We start from the raw sequence: 16,365 nt of genomic DNA, 5'->3' as shown, positions 1-16,365 counted from the left end.
TCACTATCAGCCGATGGACGTCCACTGCTGGACATAGGCCTCTTGCATGGACTTCCAAACAAAATGGTCCGAGCCGCGAGTACCTATCCAGCGGCTCCCTGCAAACCGCTTGATGTCTTCAGTCCACCTAGCGAGGAGTCAACCATCACTGCGTTTTCCGGTGCAGGGTCGTCTTTCCAGTAACATTAAAGTAGAATTATCAAGTACAACGTTGTATGAGTTTTTAAAAAGATCAACTGTTGAGTTTCTTGCCGGTTTCTTCTCAGCAGAACCTGCCTTCCGAACCGGTGGTAGAATCTTTACAAATAGTCAACTGACGTGTCAAAAGTGCTTATAAACTGAGCCTACTTGAAATAAATGATTTTTGATTTTGATTAAGTTTATTTTAGATATAATTTTATTGCATTGCCAGGTAGTTAGGGTAGGCCATGGCCAGGCATACCCTTTTACCTCATTATTTTTGAAAACCACCCACGATTGGTTAAATTCTAAAATGAAATATATACGAAACAAAACAACCAAGACTCAGTTTCCTCCACCGCGTCCGTTCAAATAACAGTTGCGTCCGATCCATAACAATTAATTAAGCCCCGCAATCGGTGAAATAGGATCACAATCGGGTAATATCGTTCCTTGGCTTAATTTCAGACTGCCCATCTGAATCCGTTTTGATATATAACACCGCAGCGGGAATAATAAATAGAGCCGTTCTGGGAATCCTGATTAGGCTGAGACAGCACCTGTTGGCGTTATTCATTATTACGAAGACGCTTGCTTCGCTTATTGTATAAATGATTTTTCTATATTAAGCGGTTCTGTTTTTCAAGGAGATAATATAATGAAAAATAAATCTAATAAGGTAAGATTGTTATATAACTAGTAAGATTATGAAACTATTAGGAGTAACGTACACCTCGAACACTTTTAATACTAAATGAAATGTGATCGCTATCAACCCATAATCGGCTCACTGCTGAGCTCGAGTCTCCTCTCAGAATGAGAGGGTTTAGGTCCACCACGCTGGCCCAATGCAGATTGGCAGACTTCACACACGCAGAGAATTAAGAAAATTCTCTGGTATGCAGGTTTCCTCGTGATGTTTTCCTTCACCGATTGAGACACGTGATATTTAATTTCTTAGAATGCACATAACTGAAAAGTTGGTGGTGGCCGGATTCGAACCCACACCCCCCTAGAATCGGAGGCAGAGGTCATATCCACTAGGCTATCACGTCTCGTAAATGTGATACTTATAGTATTTTTTCTCAATTACTTACTATATTTTACTGCAAATAAGTGTTATGCTTCAGGCAACGAAATAAGATACAACAACGAAACACTAAACGAAAGAAGTCCTAAAGTAAACGGATTAAAAGTTAAGAGTTTTGAAACCTAGTAGTTTTACCGTTTTATACTTACCTAATCTATCTAAAGTTGCAATAGAAACAACAAAATAAAATACCAGAATAATAAAAAAAAATACCAAAAAAAAAACAAAATAATATAGGTCGGAAAACCAATAGTCCTTGTGTAATTCTAAATTCGAAGGAATTAATTAACTTTTCAGTGAAAAAATTATTGTTGTGACAGATACTTAATAACCATCAATTTTAATTCAAAAGTAGTAAAAGTCTCTTTACCAAATTTACAAGTAAAATTGATTAACAAAATTTTCATTAACGCAAGCGAAGCTGCATCCAAAAGCTATTGCAGTCATGCAATCGCGTTCCAATTTTGAATATTTACACAGTTCTCAACACGAAAATGTCACAACAGAGTATTCGCGATTACGACCGAGTTTGCACGACCGGAGCCGAATGTAAAACCGATTCCCGTCGCAAACCATCGGGCCAATTAGGGACGTGCCGATAATGAGTTGTCAAAACAAGGATTTCATTACGCCAACATGTAAATGCTGTTTCAATAACACTTGTTACTATAGCTATAGGGTTCATTTTTAATTGGCGAGCTGAAGTAACAATTTGCATATTTAATACCAAAGTTGGATTGTGAAAGTTTTGTTGCGTTGGATTTTAAAGTTTAAACGCAAATCCGACAATTAGCGTGTACCCGTGTTTTTTGGTTAACGGCAAATGTTGTAGATTTGTAGTTATCGATTGATTAAAAGTTTCATTTGCGTACATCATCATCAGGGCCTCTAGCCATGTTGCATTATGATTCTATTTCTACAAACGTTAACGCTTCGAAAATTAAAAAAATTGTGGCAATGATTTATCCGATTGATAGGTTGATCACGTGACTATAACGAATGTCGTTTCCCTGAAAGTTATGCATTTAAACAACAAAAGAAATGTTTAATAAATGCAAATAAATTCAGTATTTTATGGGATAATCGTTGAAATATAAATATACTTGCATAATCTAATAGGAATTGGTAAAAAGAGAGTAAGTATTCGAGACAAACAAAATAAATACAACGCAAAGTCACAGGCAACCGCTGGTTTATTTTAACTAACTTCAAATTGTGTGATAACATGGTCGTAAAAAACAAAAATGGCTCTCTGGTGATCGCTTAAAGTTTCCGAGATGGATTGTTATGTGTAGTTCGCTCGGCTATCTTCATATCTTTAGAGACTGAGAGCCTGCGACCACATTTGAACAAGGCCGAAAGTTTGAATGTATTAATTTTTAGTTTTCGAAGCGTTAGCGTTTGCAGAAAGAGAATGGACGTGCCATATGGTTACAGGCCCAGATTTCAATCCATAACAAAACAAAAACTAAAAAAAATAATAAGAAATTTGCCGAATCGACTGCAATTTGAAGCATAACGCACCGGAAAATTCGTCAAAAGAGAGTTAGTCCACCATTTAACCTTCCATTTCTATCAATCACAAGGAAATTATATCCGACATTAATAATTCGGAGGATACACAAAGGATACGGGGAAACTCGGGTTCTGCTAGGGAAATACACCCGTTTCAAAATTTAACAGCCTGTATCAATGATTTTGGGATAGAAACAACAATGTGGCTTAATGAGATTAATAGGGATTAGAGGGTATTATCATGTTATTTAATGCCCACTAGCCTACACTAGCATTTGTGATACAAATATATAAACAAAACTATATTAGTAGATAAAGTATACTGTATACTCAGACCAATTATTGTATAGGACCTGCCTCGCTAGACGTTACTTTTCTGTCAAAGTATATGATCAACGATCTAATGCGATTATAAAAACTGTCTCTATAGAATCGATGTTAAATAGTTGTAATCGTGTTCGTCGGTTAAAGAGCTCCGTAAAAATACCTTTTCGTGTAATTGAATGGTGTAAAAAATGGGCACAAACTTCTAGTTTAGTATAAGATATACACCAAATCTAAGCTCGTTTTCCTCGGAAAATGACAGACAATTTTGTTCGTGACTATGAGTGCGATACAGGTCCTTCTATAATTGGTCTGAGACTGTATAGCTTGGCAAATTCGTTCGTAACACTCATGTAGCAATGAATGACAAACCCACGACTGACGCACCTCACTTCCCCGCACGCACGATTTCACACCTGCGCAGTCTTTCCCCTCGTCGCCCGCATAGCATGGGAGTGTCAATCAACGAACTTGCCAGACTATAGTAGTCAAATTGTAAAGTCAATTTTAGTGAACCTATAGATTACTTACTTAACTAGAACAAGCAGACTAAACAGCTATTAATTACCTGTCACCTATTAATACATTGGATACTTTATATCCCGGAAAAGACCAAGATTCCCGCGGGATTTGTAATAAATACAATTTCACGCGAACGAAGTTGCAGTCGTCCACGAGTAACTATAATAAATAATGTTATTTTCACAATTTTGGTGATCAGACTGAAGGATCCATTGAAATTGACACTAAGGTATTATTAAAAGAAAGAAAAACTCAGAGTTTCATAGCTTGACCAAGAGCTCACCACTGTACCGACGAGGTAAAGTAGATTGTACACACAGCATACTAAGTAAGAAATCCTCTTGTACAACCCAATATTTCATTTGAATCACAAAACAATTCGCAATACAATGAACACGTCCCCTGATATAGAAATGAGCTTAGCGCATTAAAGGTTTCGTAGTATCCTAAAAACACGTATACAAAATGTAAATCGAAACAGACGCAAAGTAATATTGAGGTGTACAAAAAAAAAGTGTATTTTTTTCTAAAATACTCACCGAGATGAAAATCAGATAATGAAAACCTCACCTGCGAACAAGTAAATATTTATACGTTAGATTTGAAAGCAGTCTTCGCTTAGGGCGGGCTAAGTGTGTGTTTTCATTGAATCAAATTTTTTTGTGCGAATAAAAAAATCTTGTAAAGCCACGCCATTCATATGAGAGTGGCGTCTTTCAGGAACTGGCGTGTGCCGTGTCTGAGTGACAGGCGCAAAGAAAAGTGTATTTAAATTAAATAAATATCTACTAACATAACAAAATGACAGTCGGGCCGAGCGCACGGTCGCAATGGATAAGCGACAGCGGTGATGATAGCGATCTTGGATTTCGTACGTCTCTTGAACATGGACTCCAAACATGTGATGGGATCTTACCTACCTCACGAACCCCATCGGTTTTAACGTCCTGCCAAGCCGTTAAAGTCTCATTGGATAGATTCTTAGAACTCAATATATGTCTATCTAAGTCTAGAGGTTCCATGCACCTACGTTATTTTAGCCAGTTTATACCATGATTATCTATGCGTGTCTATGGCACCGTCTCCAAATGAAGGTATTTAATTGTTCCATTAGTTATAAAGTACGAACATGTGTTAGTAAAATAAACATAGTTCAAAGAGCCGTTGGACGTTGAGTCACGGCCAACCGGGAGCCCAAGGTGCTGGAAAGGCGACCCTGCACTACCAAGCGCAATGTTGGTCGAACTCCCACCACTGACTGACTGACGACATAAAGCTAGTCCCAGGGATTTGCTGCAGGGATGCAAGCGGCTCAGGATCGTGGTGTTTGGAAGTCCCTACAAAGGCCTATGTCCTGCAGTGGACGTCCATCAGCTGACATGATGATGATGATGTGTAAAAGTAGTGAATGTCGGTTTTTCAAAAAAAATTAACTATACTCAATCAATTCGTAATTGTTCCTAACAGTTGTTCATCTTGTGTGTAATTTAAATTTATATTTAGTGAATATTCTCGCAATCGCTTTCGCTTGTCACTGTGAACGAGCATCAAGAGGTTCTTATACTCCGCATGCACATCTTTAAATTAGATGTTGTAAATATGTGTGCAGTCACGTTTTTATAGCCGTCGTTACATGAGAAAACATGGGACACTTGTGCAATTTGTTTGCATGGATTATAGATAAATTCAACCTTTCGGTGTCGCACTTGTTAAGATCGCTTTTTTATTTATCTTTTTTGTAACAAGGCGTGTGTTGATTATAAATACTGAGGATTTTTATAGCCGGCAAGCCTGATGAGCGAACTAGTCTGACTGTAAATTAATATGCATTCTAAGGTTAAATTGTTAAGGCAGTTTTTTAGCACTAAATAAGTGGATAGGTAAACAATCTTACATAATAATTATAATGGAGCATTTTATTTCTGAACTAGTTGACGCTCAGCGGTTTCACTCGCGTAGTTAGGCTACAAGGATAACATAATAAAGCCACACACAAATAAAATAAAGAATTTTCAATATCGCCGCCTAAAAACTCACAAACGTTACCTCTTTACAATATTAAGTATAGATTTACCTACATAATGGAATTACTAATAACCGCTACATCGATTGATGATAAGGTCATATAATAGGAGCTGTATTAAAATCTGCTTAATTGTTTTGCATAGTTCCACTTTACTATACCTAATGAAAGTTCTTAAAAAAGATCAAGATTCGAAAATGTATCTCGAATTTGGGACACCAAAGACGTATTTTAACTAACTTATTGCAGTGTTTATGAAAATAACTAGCAAAACTAATTTCTCCGTCTATAGTAGCTTCAACAAAAACTGGCCAACTAAAAATAGGTCGTTTAAAAGATCCTCAACAGTCAGGGAACTGGTGACGTTTGGACGCCATTCAAATGCAAGTTTAACGAGTGAGACTTTTTATAACTTCGTTTGGCTTGGAGTTTACCTACTGAAATACGGTTTAAGAATTTAATTATTTAGTCTTACTTGGCTTATAAAAGGCATTGCAGTAACCGACTGAATTTGTAGTGCACTTCTTTGTTAATGGTGAATTGAGCCGATTGAGATATTCTTAATTGATCCAGGTCTGACTGGTGGGTTGCTGTAGTTTACGAAATGTTCATGTGGCTCAGTCATCAGGCAGCGAGTCCAAACACCGTGGGGTTTTAGTCGTTTGAAGTCCAACATAACTTTCTTGCCTCCCCGTGGCGAGAAGGTATCCATGAGGATTTCCCCACGTTAAAAAAAAAGGTCTAAATGGTAGGAGGCTTAGGCTGTAGCGCCGCCCTACCTTCAAAGACTTACCGCCAAGCGATTTATCGTTCCGGCACGATGTCGTGTAGAAACCGAAAAGCGTGTGGATTTTCATTCTACTCTTAACAAATTAACCCGCTTCCATCTTAGATTGGATCATGGTGTGATTGTAGTCAAGGGCTAACTTGTAAAGCATTAAAATCAATAGCTTAAACGCAAATCCGAGAGGATATAGGACCTCTACCATTAATACCTATTGCATTGTCGAACCACATTTGGCTATTTGGAAACCATTCCTGGTACAGATTATGCGTTTAGTAAAAATGAGTAAAGATATTTGTAAAAGAAAGGTTTTGAAATGAATTACAAAAACATTCCTCATGTTAAGTGGTTACCTACCTACTTCATTAATTTGCAGCATAAAGAAATTCAATATCGCTTGTCTCAAACGGTGAAGGAAACCTACATACCTGAGAATTTCCCTAATTATCTACGTGTGTGAAGTCTGCCAATCTGCATTGGACCAGCGTGGTGGACTAAGGCCTAGCCCCTGATTCTGAGAGGAGACTCGTGCTCAACAGTGAGCCCGAATATGGGTTAATAACCAAAGGCACCTATACTAGGCATACTGACTTATACCAAAATCTGTAGAAGACTGTACACAATTCAACTGGCTATCAACGTCATAACTATCGATCTGAGGCAGGGCGGAGACGCGTCGCCACTACAGCGGTAATGGATGACCAGGGACGGGGACGGACTATTCAATACATGTGTACGGCTATTTGAGAGCGATCTATTGCAGTTATCTGCATTTAGGTCACACAGATTTGATGTGTTTTTTTTAATTCGTTTTCGGTTTTCATTTAAATCTTAAGGTTAGGAACTGCTACGGCATCTGTTTATCACACTAGTACATAAAGCATAACATATAAAGGCAAAAGTTTTTGTGTAAGTGATTATGTTTGAACCTCCTTTGCGCTGCGGCTACTAAAGCGATTTGGCTGAAATTTGGAATGGAAATAGATTTAACACATAGGCTACTTTCATCCCGGAAAAATCTATGTTTCCCGCGGGATTTGTGAAAAATTGAATTCGACGCGGTCAAAGGCGCGGGCGTCCGCTAGTGGTCTATAATTTTAACATGATTGCGATAATTATTTGTGAAAATGTAGTTTGCTGTAGACTCAATGTTTTAATTAATAATTTTCTTATCGAAAATATTTTTATATCAATTTACATAAACATTACGATAAGGTAATAGAATTGTTATCAAATAAATGTATAATGGTGTTTACGTTTACACCTTGTTAGGTACCTACTAAAATAACCATGCGCAAAAGGTAATACACCTAAACAAAAAACTATTTTAAGCACATCTAGATGAACGGAGGGTACTAAATCTGGTCTTAAACTCTGTAAGGACGTGAGATTCGGACCAAGCGCTCGACTTTTTCAAGGGCTGTGCCAGAACCTACACCAGGCTGCTGCGCTGCCTCTAAGGAGGTTGAGAAACTAAGGACAGTGCAGTGCATTTTGGGCCGATTACAGCCGAAACGGAAAGTCTACAATAAACAATGTCATATCAGGGAGACAGATTCAAGACCGGGAGTCGCAGCAGAAAAAGCTGAAACCGGTAAGTGGCACAAGTACCTATGCCTCTCTGACTGATAGTGACATATTTCTACCTTTTGCCTTGGAGACACCATGGAGTCGCAGTGCCAAAAAAATTCGCCGCAGTTAGTTGGCTCGACTGGTGACATAAGGGCCGGCTCATTATTTGCGCAAAGGATCAGCCTGGCTGTCCAGCGCGGAAATGCAGCCACTATTCTTGTCACCATTCCAGGTGGGCATGATTTGTATACTTATTAGGATAAGTAAGGCTTAAGTTCCTTAATGTATTCCTTCTCAATAAACAGTAAAATAAATTAGTTATCAATTAAACATTCCGCTTGCTCCAATTTCCAATAGATGTAGGTCAGAAATCGACCTTAACTGATAAGACATTTAACTGCACATGCATATGTCTACATTATTCAATTGCTCTCAATTACAACTCGATTCATTATTACTGGATTGCTGACGTCTATGAGGCCGGCTTGACGATCGATTGTAATAAATAATGGCATTGACACTTGATAGCGGTCTATAGTACATCTAGAATAAGCTCGTGTTGGAGCTAAAATATGGCAAAGGGTTTGTACCTGTATTTTACATAGGTACCTAATTATAACAGCCTTCAAAGCGTCAGCTACTTTTTTCTAATGTTCGATGTGTTTCAATCTTACTACTTATTTGATAATCGCATGAACTTTGTATTTTCGCAGGAACCAAGAATTTCGGCATAAAAATAAATTGCTTAGCATCACTTCTACACTAAGCGTGAGTGTATAAAAGCTGGACTAAAACCGATTTAAATATTTGTATGCGGACATTTGCGTGGTATTACTTACCTATACGAAGCGTCTATGGGTTTTTCTGTCAATATTATTTTCCATTTATGTTTCTTTGAACTATTTGGTTTTAGAATACAAAAACAAAAGCATATTTAAATAGTTGAAGCCGTTTTTAAACAGGAACTGGTGTTTTTCTCTAAAAACAATCGACATATAATCTGTAGAATTAAAAAAAAATGTCGTAATGTAATAAAACTTACGTAAAAATGATATGGATAAAAGCTAGCTCTCAGTATTCCTTCAGTCTGAAGATGGAATGTTTTATTCCCGTCACGAAGCTACCGTATCGAGTGTACGGAGCCACCCGACTCTGTGGAGCGTATGAAATCTGCGGTGCAAGTAACGCTATACTTGCCAATGATGTGGGAACAGATGGGGCACTTTTCACCCGACATCGAACAAAGGAGGGTTAGAACTTACTATAACAAATATAGTTAGGAGTCTCTATGAAAGATAAAATCCGGAACGAGGAAATCCGTAGGAGAACGAAAATAATTGATGCGGATTAGCAAACTCAAGTGGCAGTGGGCGGGCCATATCTATCGTAGAACAGATGGCCGCTGGGGCAGACGTGTTCTGGAGTGGAGACCGCGTACTAGCAAACGCAGTGTAGGACGCCCTCCAGCTAGATGGTCCGACGACATCAAGAAGGTAGTGGAAAGAAGGGCGGAGGATCGCGTGGTGGTGTGTTTCAAGCAAAGCTTCTAGTGGTAAATTTTTTACCGTTAGAAAGTCACGTTATTTTTATAAGTAGGTGTCATAGGCTACATTTTATCCCCGTATTCTCACAGGAAAGGGAACTACGCAGGACGACGGCTAGAATTCAATAACCGTCGTTTTCTTTTCTTATCGACTGTTCTTATAATATAAAAAATATAATTTCGGAAGTCAACAAATGGTTTAGCGTATCTTAAACGAAGCCTAATCTTTGCGCTAGTCGTGAAAGTAGAGCCTTGGCGCCACAGCGTCGCCCCTAGACCCGGCCGGCTCGAGTTACGTTAACGCAGAATATGAGACTCTGAACAATCGGGAGGATACTATAGGACCAACATAGTATTATGATATGCAAGTGATAACAAACATGATGGTGTGAGTGACAATGTTTCTAGCTAAGTTATGAAACTATTGCTTGGCAACTTCGTTCGTAACACTCCCGATGTTCCGCGCGGCCCGGGGTCGTGTAGCAATGAATGAAAATACCGCACACTGCACTTGCACACCCGCGCAGTCCTTTCCTCTGTCGCCCGCATATCATGAGAGTGTTATAAGCAAACTTGCCAGACTATATATAATATATTGTCCTTTTTTGTCTGCATATAAATAAAGGGTACTTATAACGTTGGTAGATTAAAAGCACACGTGGTTCCTTATCCGTCGGATTGCGGTTGTGTGTTAAAATGTAAGCAATGAGTTGATCTAAGCAATGAGTTGGAAAATAGTGAGGATTTTCTCCTCTTCTTTCTCTGTTTGGATCAGTACGACATAATAGTCATCGACTCGATTGGAATATGAGAAGCATGTTAATGCAATATTAAAAGAAAACATACTATGAAGGTTATCACAAAAAACATTAAATCTAAAATTTAACCAAATCTATTCTACCGCTACAACATTAATAAGTGCACCATTAAATTCTAAAACGTATTTAACTACGCCAGCATGCAATCCCACATCCCGATCTAAATTTCGCCGCTCCATTCACGAACGTTTGAAATGTTTGAATTCAAAGCATAGCATTCAATTCCGATCTACAAGCACTTATGAAGATGAGAGGCACATAACAAACCGACTTGGATATCGAATGATTTTTATTCCCGTCACGGAACGCCTCTAGTGTATCGACTAAGCAAGATTCTAACTCAGCACAACTCTCCCGAGTATATGAAATCTATCCTTTTCATAGAGTAAGTACATCAGCCTTACATGTTTATTTCTCATACAATGTATCTAATCCCAAAATAGTAATAGTACCTAAGCCTTGTAGCCTTGCAGCAGATTTGTGTCTAGGAAAGTACCTATTTTGGTCATGCTTATTTCTGATGCTAAGCTTCGTTTCAGTCTAAGAAGTATGATTGCTGGTGTAATTACGTATAGCTAAGTCGTCTGAGTCTGTCTTATGTTATACGTATTTAATGTATTGCATCTTCCCGCTCTTTCTTCGCAAGTTCTCTCGTCAGGGGTTGCCTGGTAGAGATTACTTATAGTAATAAGGCCGCCTTTGCACGCTAAGTTTAATTTATCATTTTCTTCTTTAAAGTATTTCTTCTTCTTCTTCTTCTTCTACGTACGTCGTACGCAGACACCTATATGTTCCAATTGATTTTATTTTGCATTAATGCATATAGGTGTCCGCGTACGATGTACGTATAACATGAAGACAAACACAGATGACCTAGCTTCATATTCTATCAGAAGGAGGAGGACAGACAAACACAAAACATTAAACTGATATTAATTTTCAAAAAACGATTATTATGATTGTAATACATACCTAAGCATGCTATAATAATACATAATGTAGAGCAAGACCAAGAATAAAGCATGTACTCTTAGTAATAAGACCAAGAAATATTTCCTACATAAAAGTAGTAATTAGCTTCTTGGACGCTAGAGAGACTCTTACAAAGACCATAACACGATTACGTATTAATTAATTACTCGACATCGTGCGCTTTGTGTTCAATTGATTTGATTAAGACAACGCGAAGACGTGTTAACGATATCTCTTTATGTGAGAATTTTCTGTTTCCAAACAAATACTTATAAAAACAAATTAAAAAGGGCATATAAATAATAATTAAGGGCCAAGTTACTCTAAACGAACTTCTTGAATGCGAGCGAGAGTCTTCCGAGGTAACAGTACGACTCTACAACATTGTTATTGTTGTCTAGAAAAAAAACAGCGTCTAGCTTTAGAGTTACTTTTCTCGTGTAACTTGGTACCAACCAAGTCTGAACAGACTAAGTATGATTCTTATGAAGATACTCTCTTTTTGACTTGGTTTAAGTCTGATATTTAGAGATTTTAAATTTCGAGTTATGATAACTCTTTTAAAATCGTAATCGAACTTAGGACTAAGTCATTAACTACTATACCAAAGAGGTTATCGATAAAAAAGGTACATAACAACTTTTTGTTATAAGCGGAACGATAATAAAGCCTTTTGTTTTCGGCGTTTCTCGAGGGCCATTATTGGGCCCATTACTTTTTTTAGTTTAAATGAATGACTTAGAACTACTGAACCAAAAAATAAGCGCATCGTGCAAAACAAATCTTTTAGTTTAAACGCCGTATCCATTTATTTGTGTTCTTTGTTTCCGGCAATGGTCCTCGTAAAACAATAAGTGGGCATTGTTCGCTGACGGCAATCATCGTAAAACGCTTGCATCTGTGCTTTTGCCACTTCATCGAGTTTTTATATTTGAAATGGCCGTTCGTTGCGTGTTAGGTTCACGCAGAATGCTAATGAGGGTCCCATAAAGTAGTTAAAGGTTTATTGTGAGAAAGTTATAATATAGAGGCTTATAAAGGGACTTTTTAAGTAATTCGGAACCGTTATTAAAATAATAGTAGCTTAAATGAAAATTTCTCTTATTGTGTAAATTCACTTGGAATTGGATTAATCTATATTATATTTTAGAAATACTTTAAAGAAAGTTTTAAAGCTGTTTTTATAATTCATACAAATATTATACATAACAAAGTATCTCTCTGTCAGTCTTCTTGTTACATTTACGAGCGCTAGATGAGCAGGTAGCTACATCATACCTAGAATTTCCCTGGATATTAACTTGTATAATAAATAATTAAATAAAGTATCTAACATATATATGTGTGTAAATTTGTATTTAAGTACACAAAGCAGCTAAATGAGCGTCTCGTCTCAGGGTTCAGTGGCGGTCATTATCTAGAAAATATAGCTACTAAGTATCTAATAAACTTTTATAGAATGCAGACATAACACCAAAAACATTCACATGAATAAAACAAACTTTACACAATAATAATAACATAACCCATTCCCCACATCATTCGTTTAATACGAATTTAGCCATATTTTAACATGCTCATACAATTTCCATTTTTATACGTTCGGAAAACTATGCTAAAAGGGAAAGCGAAACACGGTCTCGTGAAACTTGGTTTTTATTAATGTCGTTAGTTTACTCTGTCAGATGTTTATCGTGATACTTGTAACGTGAAAAATTGTTTTGTGTATTTTGTAACACGGAGCGGGCACGTGTGCCCCGACCCGAACACACATAACACACATAACACACGCTCCCATTCAAGAGTGTGTTGTTACGTAACCGGGAATTGTATGGAATTGGTGGCATTCAACGAATTTTTGTATCGAGCTTTACTTTACTTGCTTTGCGAGCAACGTCTTTCGAGTATGGGTATGAAAGCGATAAAAAAACAAGCAAAATTACTTTTTTCGGAATGCTTTTTTTATGCAATATAGGCCAGCGCTTGACTACAATTAAGCCTGATGGTAAGCATTAATGCGGTCTAAGTTGAAACGCGCTTACCTAGAAGATGCCTATTCACTCTAGCTTTGCAGGTGTCCAAATTATGCTTTGATTCTTCCTTAAATCCCTGTGTAAAATCTGGTGTATTTATCATCATTAACAGCTTATTTGACAGCCTACTACAAGGCCATGACCCCCCCCCCTTATATAGGGGATATGGAGCTGTGACCTACCACGCTGCCCCAAAGTGGGTTGGTGGGATAAAATTGTCTCACTATCTCAAAGCATTTATCCCATTGTGATTGAACTTTGGTCGTCACTTTTGTGTGCCCTACAGGAATAGTCCTCTCCCCTCCTAGAAGACGATTTAGAGCTCTACAATAACCCGCATTAAACCAGCGTGGTGGGATAGACCCACCACGCTGGTTTAATGCGGGTTGGCGAATTTTGATGATAATGTCTGTTTATATAACGACTAGTGACTGGTACCAACGGCTTAACGTGTTCTAAGGTGCAAATATCCATACAAACCTAACTCTGGGGTGCTACTGTAAATTTCGTGAAAATTTTACAGTATTTATAACCATTATTTTATATAGACGTATCAATAATTGCTAAATTCATCCCATGTAGGCAAAATTCAAGTTTGTATCGAATTAGAACTATTTTCTTAATTTTCGTAGCTCGCTAGAATCCAGGACTTCGTAATCCAAAACCACATAAACCGCGGGACGAGGCTGTTTTTGCTAAAAACGCAATTGTTATACCTATAAACATACCAATAATTGCGACATTCATCCCACGTGGACTAAATTCAAGTTTGTATCGGATCCGAACTATTGGAAAAGTCATTTTGCTACTGCAAATATCTTGGAAAAAAAAAACTTACCTAATTTTCGTAGACTGACACAGGAGTTTGTAATCCAAAATCACAGAGTAACACCGCCTAAACTTAGCAGTTTTTTGCTAAAAACGCAATTTTTATACCTATAGACATACCAATAATTGCTACATTCATCCCACGTGGACTAAATTCAAGTTTGTATCGGATCCGAACTATTGGAAAAGTCATTTGCGACGAGTGTTCAATGTTCACATTTACGTTTATGTATCTGTTTGCTATTGGGTGAAGTATGACAAATACTTCGTTGAGAGTAGTTCTATTCACTGGAGCACTTTCACGACGAACATGTTTTATTAAGATGTTATTGAGCAAAACGAGTAAGATGTTATTGAGTACGAGTATTATGATAATCTGATGTTAGGGATGTTACCTAACTTTAACAATCTAGTGTTTTTGTAACTTGACAGTGTGTTTCGATTTCGTCTCTATCTGTAATAACGTGTTAGACAGAGAGAGATAGAGACGAGATTACAAAATAGCGGTACTGATCAAATTAGATCTTTACAAGTTAACCCTTGACTATAATCTCACTCGATAGTAGGTGACGATGCAATCTAAGATGGAAGCGGACTAACTTGTTAGGAAGAGGATGCAAATCCACACTCCTTTTGGTTTATATACATCGTACCGGACCGCTAAAACGCTTGGCGGTACGTCTTTGCCTTTGTTAGGGTGATAACTAACTACGGCCGAAGCCTCCCACCAGCCCCTGAAACAATTAAGAAAACCCCAATCGGCCCAGCCGGGGATCGAACCCAGGATCTCCGTCTTGTAAATCCACTACGCATACCACTGCGCCACGGAGGCCGTCAAGTCTATTTACTCGATTACGGAAAAAAAAGTATGGTGACGGGAATGATAAAGTAGACATTTAATTTTGTAGACGAACATGCTATCTGAAGCACGGAGATGTAACACCACCAACTTTTCTACTAAGGGCTGAGTATTTTTACTGAACAATTTTAGAGGTATGAAATGCTCAGTTTTTCACAGTCGAACCTAGGGATCACTTGACCAACGACGCAGACAAGCAGTCGGAATTATCCCAAGATCATTCGATACAAACGAAATATTAGTCATTATATAATATATTATATAGTTCTAGCTTAGCGACCTAACAAACCATATATTTTTATACATTTATACATCAAACCAAATAAAAAGTAAATCAAATCTAATCCTAAGTATTTATCAAATGTAATCCATAAACATATTACTCCGCATATTTATTCTGTGGCCATAAACTAAAATCAACATAAAACGACCGTTCGACTAAACACCCAAAAAATCGTCTAAATGTAAAATTTATCTCTCGCAGTAAAGATAACATTAACTATGCGGACGAAAGGTGAAGTGCATTAGCTGGTATATCTCCAATTAGGGGGATTTCTATCAAATTAATAGGCCCATCATCGATACAATAGATGCTGCAGACTCATACACAGAGAGCTGGTGACCATTTATATCGATAGCATTATAACTTTGATTCCACGATTAAGACACATCCACGAACTACTACGTTTTTACGTAGAAAATGTGATATTTATCAATTCCTTGTCAATCTTTATTTGTTTTGACTATTTGAAAGATTTACGAGTTTAATACATAAGATGTGGCATGAGATATTTAGAGACAATTTCTATTATAACTCTCATATTGTATTTTGTTAACGTTTTTTCCGTTTCCGAGTGGAAATCTTGCCTTAGATTTACAACCGTTTTTAAGAGTGTGCAATATATATATATGCAATGTATATATCTTGAACATGGCCATTTTGTTTTTCGTTATGTTGTTTAATTTACTTGCATTAGGTAAAAATGGTTTTGGCGCTCACGTCATAAAATTTGCATTTACGTGAAAGTCATAATTCGGCGTCTCGCTTGCGCTTCGAATTTTATCCATATCGTACCGACGTGCTGCGCTCTCTTAATAGTCCATAATGCCTATAGAGGTGCAAATTATAGATTTGTAGAAACACTGTACGCTTGAACTGAATGCAATGCGCGGCAGACAATAAATACCTGGAATACCAGGAAAGGTATTTATTGTCTGCGGTACAAATTGTAACGGCTTGACAACCGATAAAACTGGTCGTGTGTTGGTTACGATTTTATCGGCTGTCAAGCTGGCGCTTCA

General features: G+C 37.5%; 1 protein-coding gene across 5 annotated transcripts in view; it reads right to left on the bottom strand.

Moving 5' to 3' along the window:
- LOC112051885 (leucine-rich repeat-containing G-protein coupled receptor 5) overlaps positions 1–16,365 on the bottom strand; it is a 406,796-nt gene that overhangs the window by 331,955 nt on the left and 58,476 nt on the right. For 2 of the 5 annotated variants that reach the window (XM_052891092.1, XM_052891090.1), the window contains exon 2: positions 4,171–4,201. The exons of the other annotated variants lie outside the window; for them this stretch is intronic. The gene's annotated coding sequence lies outside the window, so the exon portion shown is untranslated. The remainder of the gene's footprint in view (positions 1–4,170; positions 4,202–16,365) is intronic. 5 annotated transcript variants of the gene reach the window in all.

Source organism: Bicyclus anynana, chromosome 3 (genome assembly GCF_947172395.1).
Source record: "Bicyclus anynana chromosome 3, ilBicAnyn1.1, whole genome shotgun sequence".
NCBI classification, from domain to species: Eukaryota; Metazoa; Arthropoda; class Insecta; order Lepidoptera; family Nymphalidae; genus Bicyclus; species Bicyclus anynana.
The sequence above is the reverse complement of the archived record's forward strand: the minus strand, read 5'-3'. Positions and strand labels throughout refer to the sequence as shown.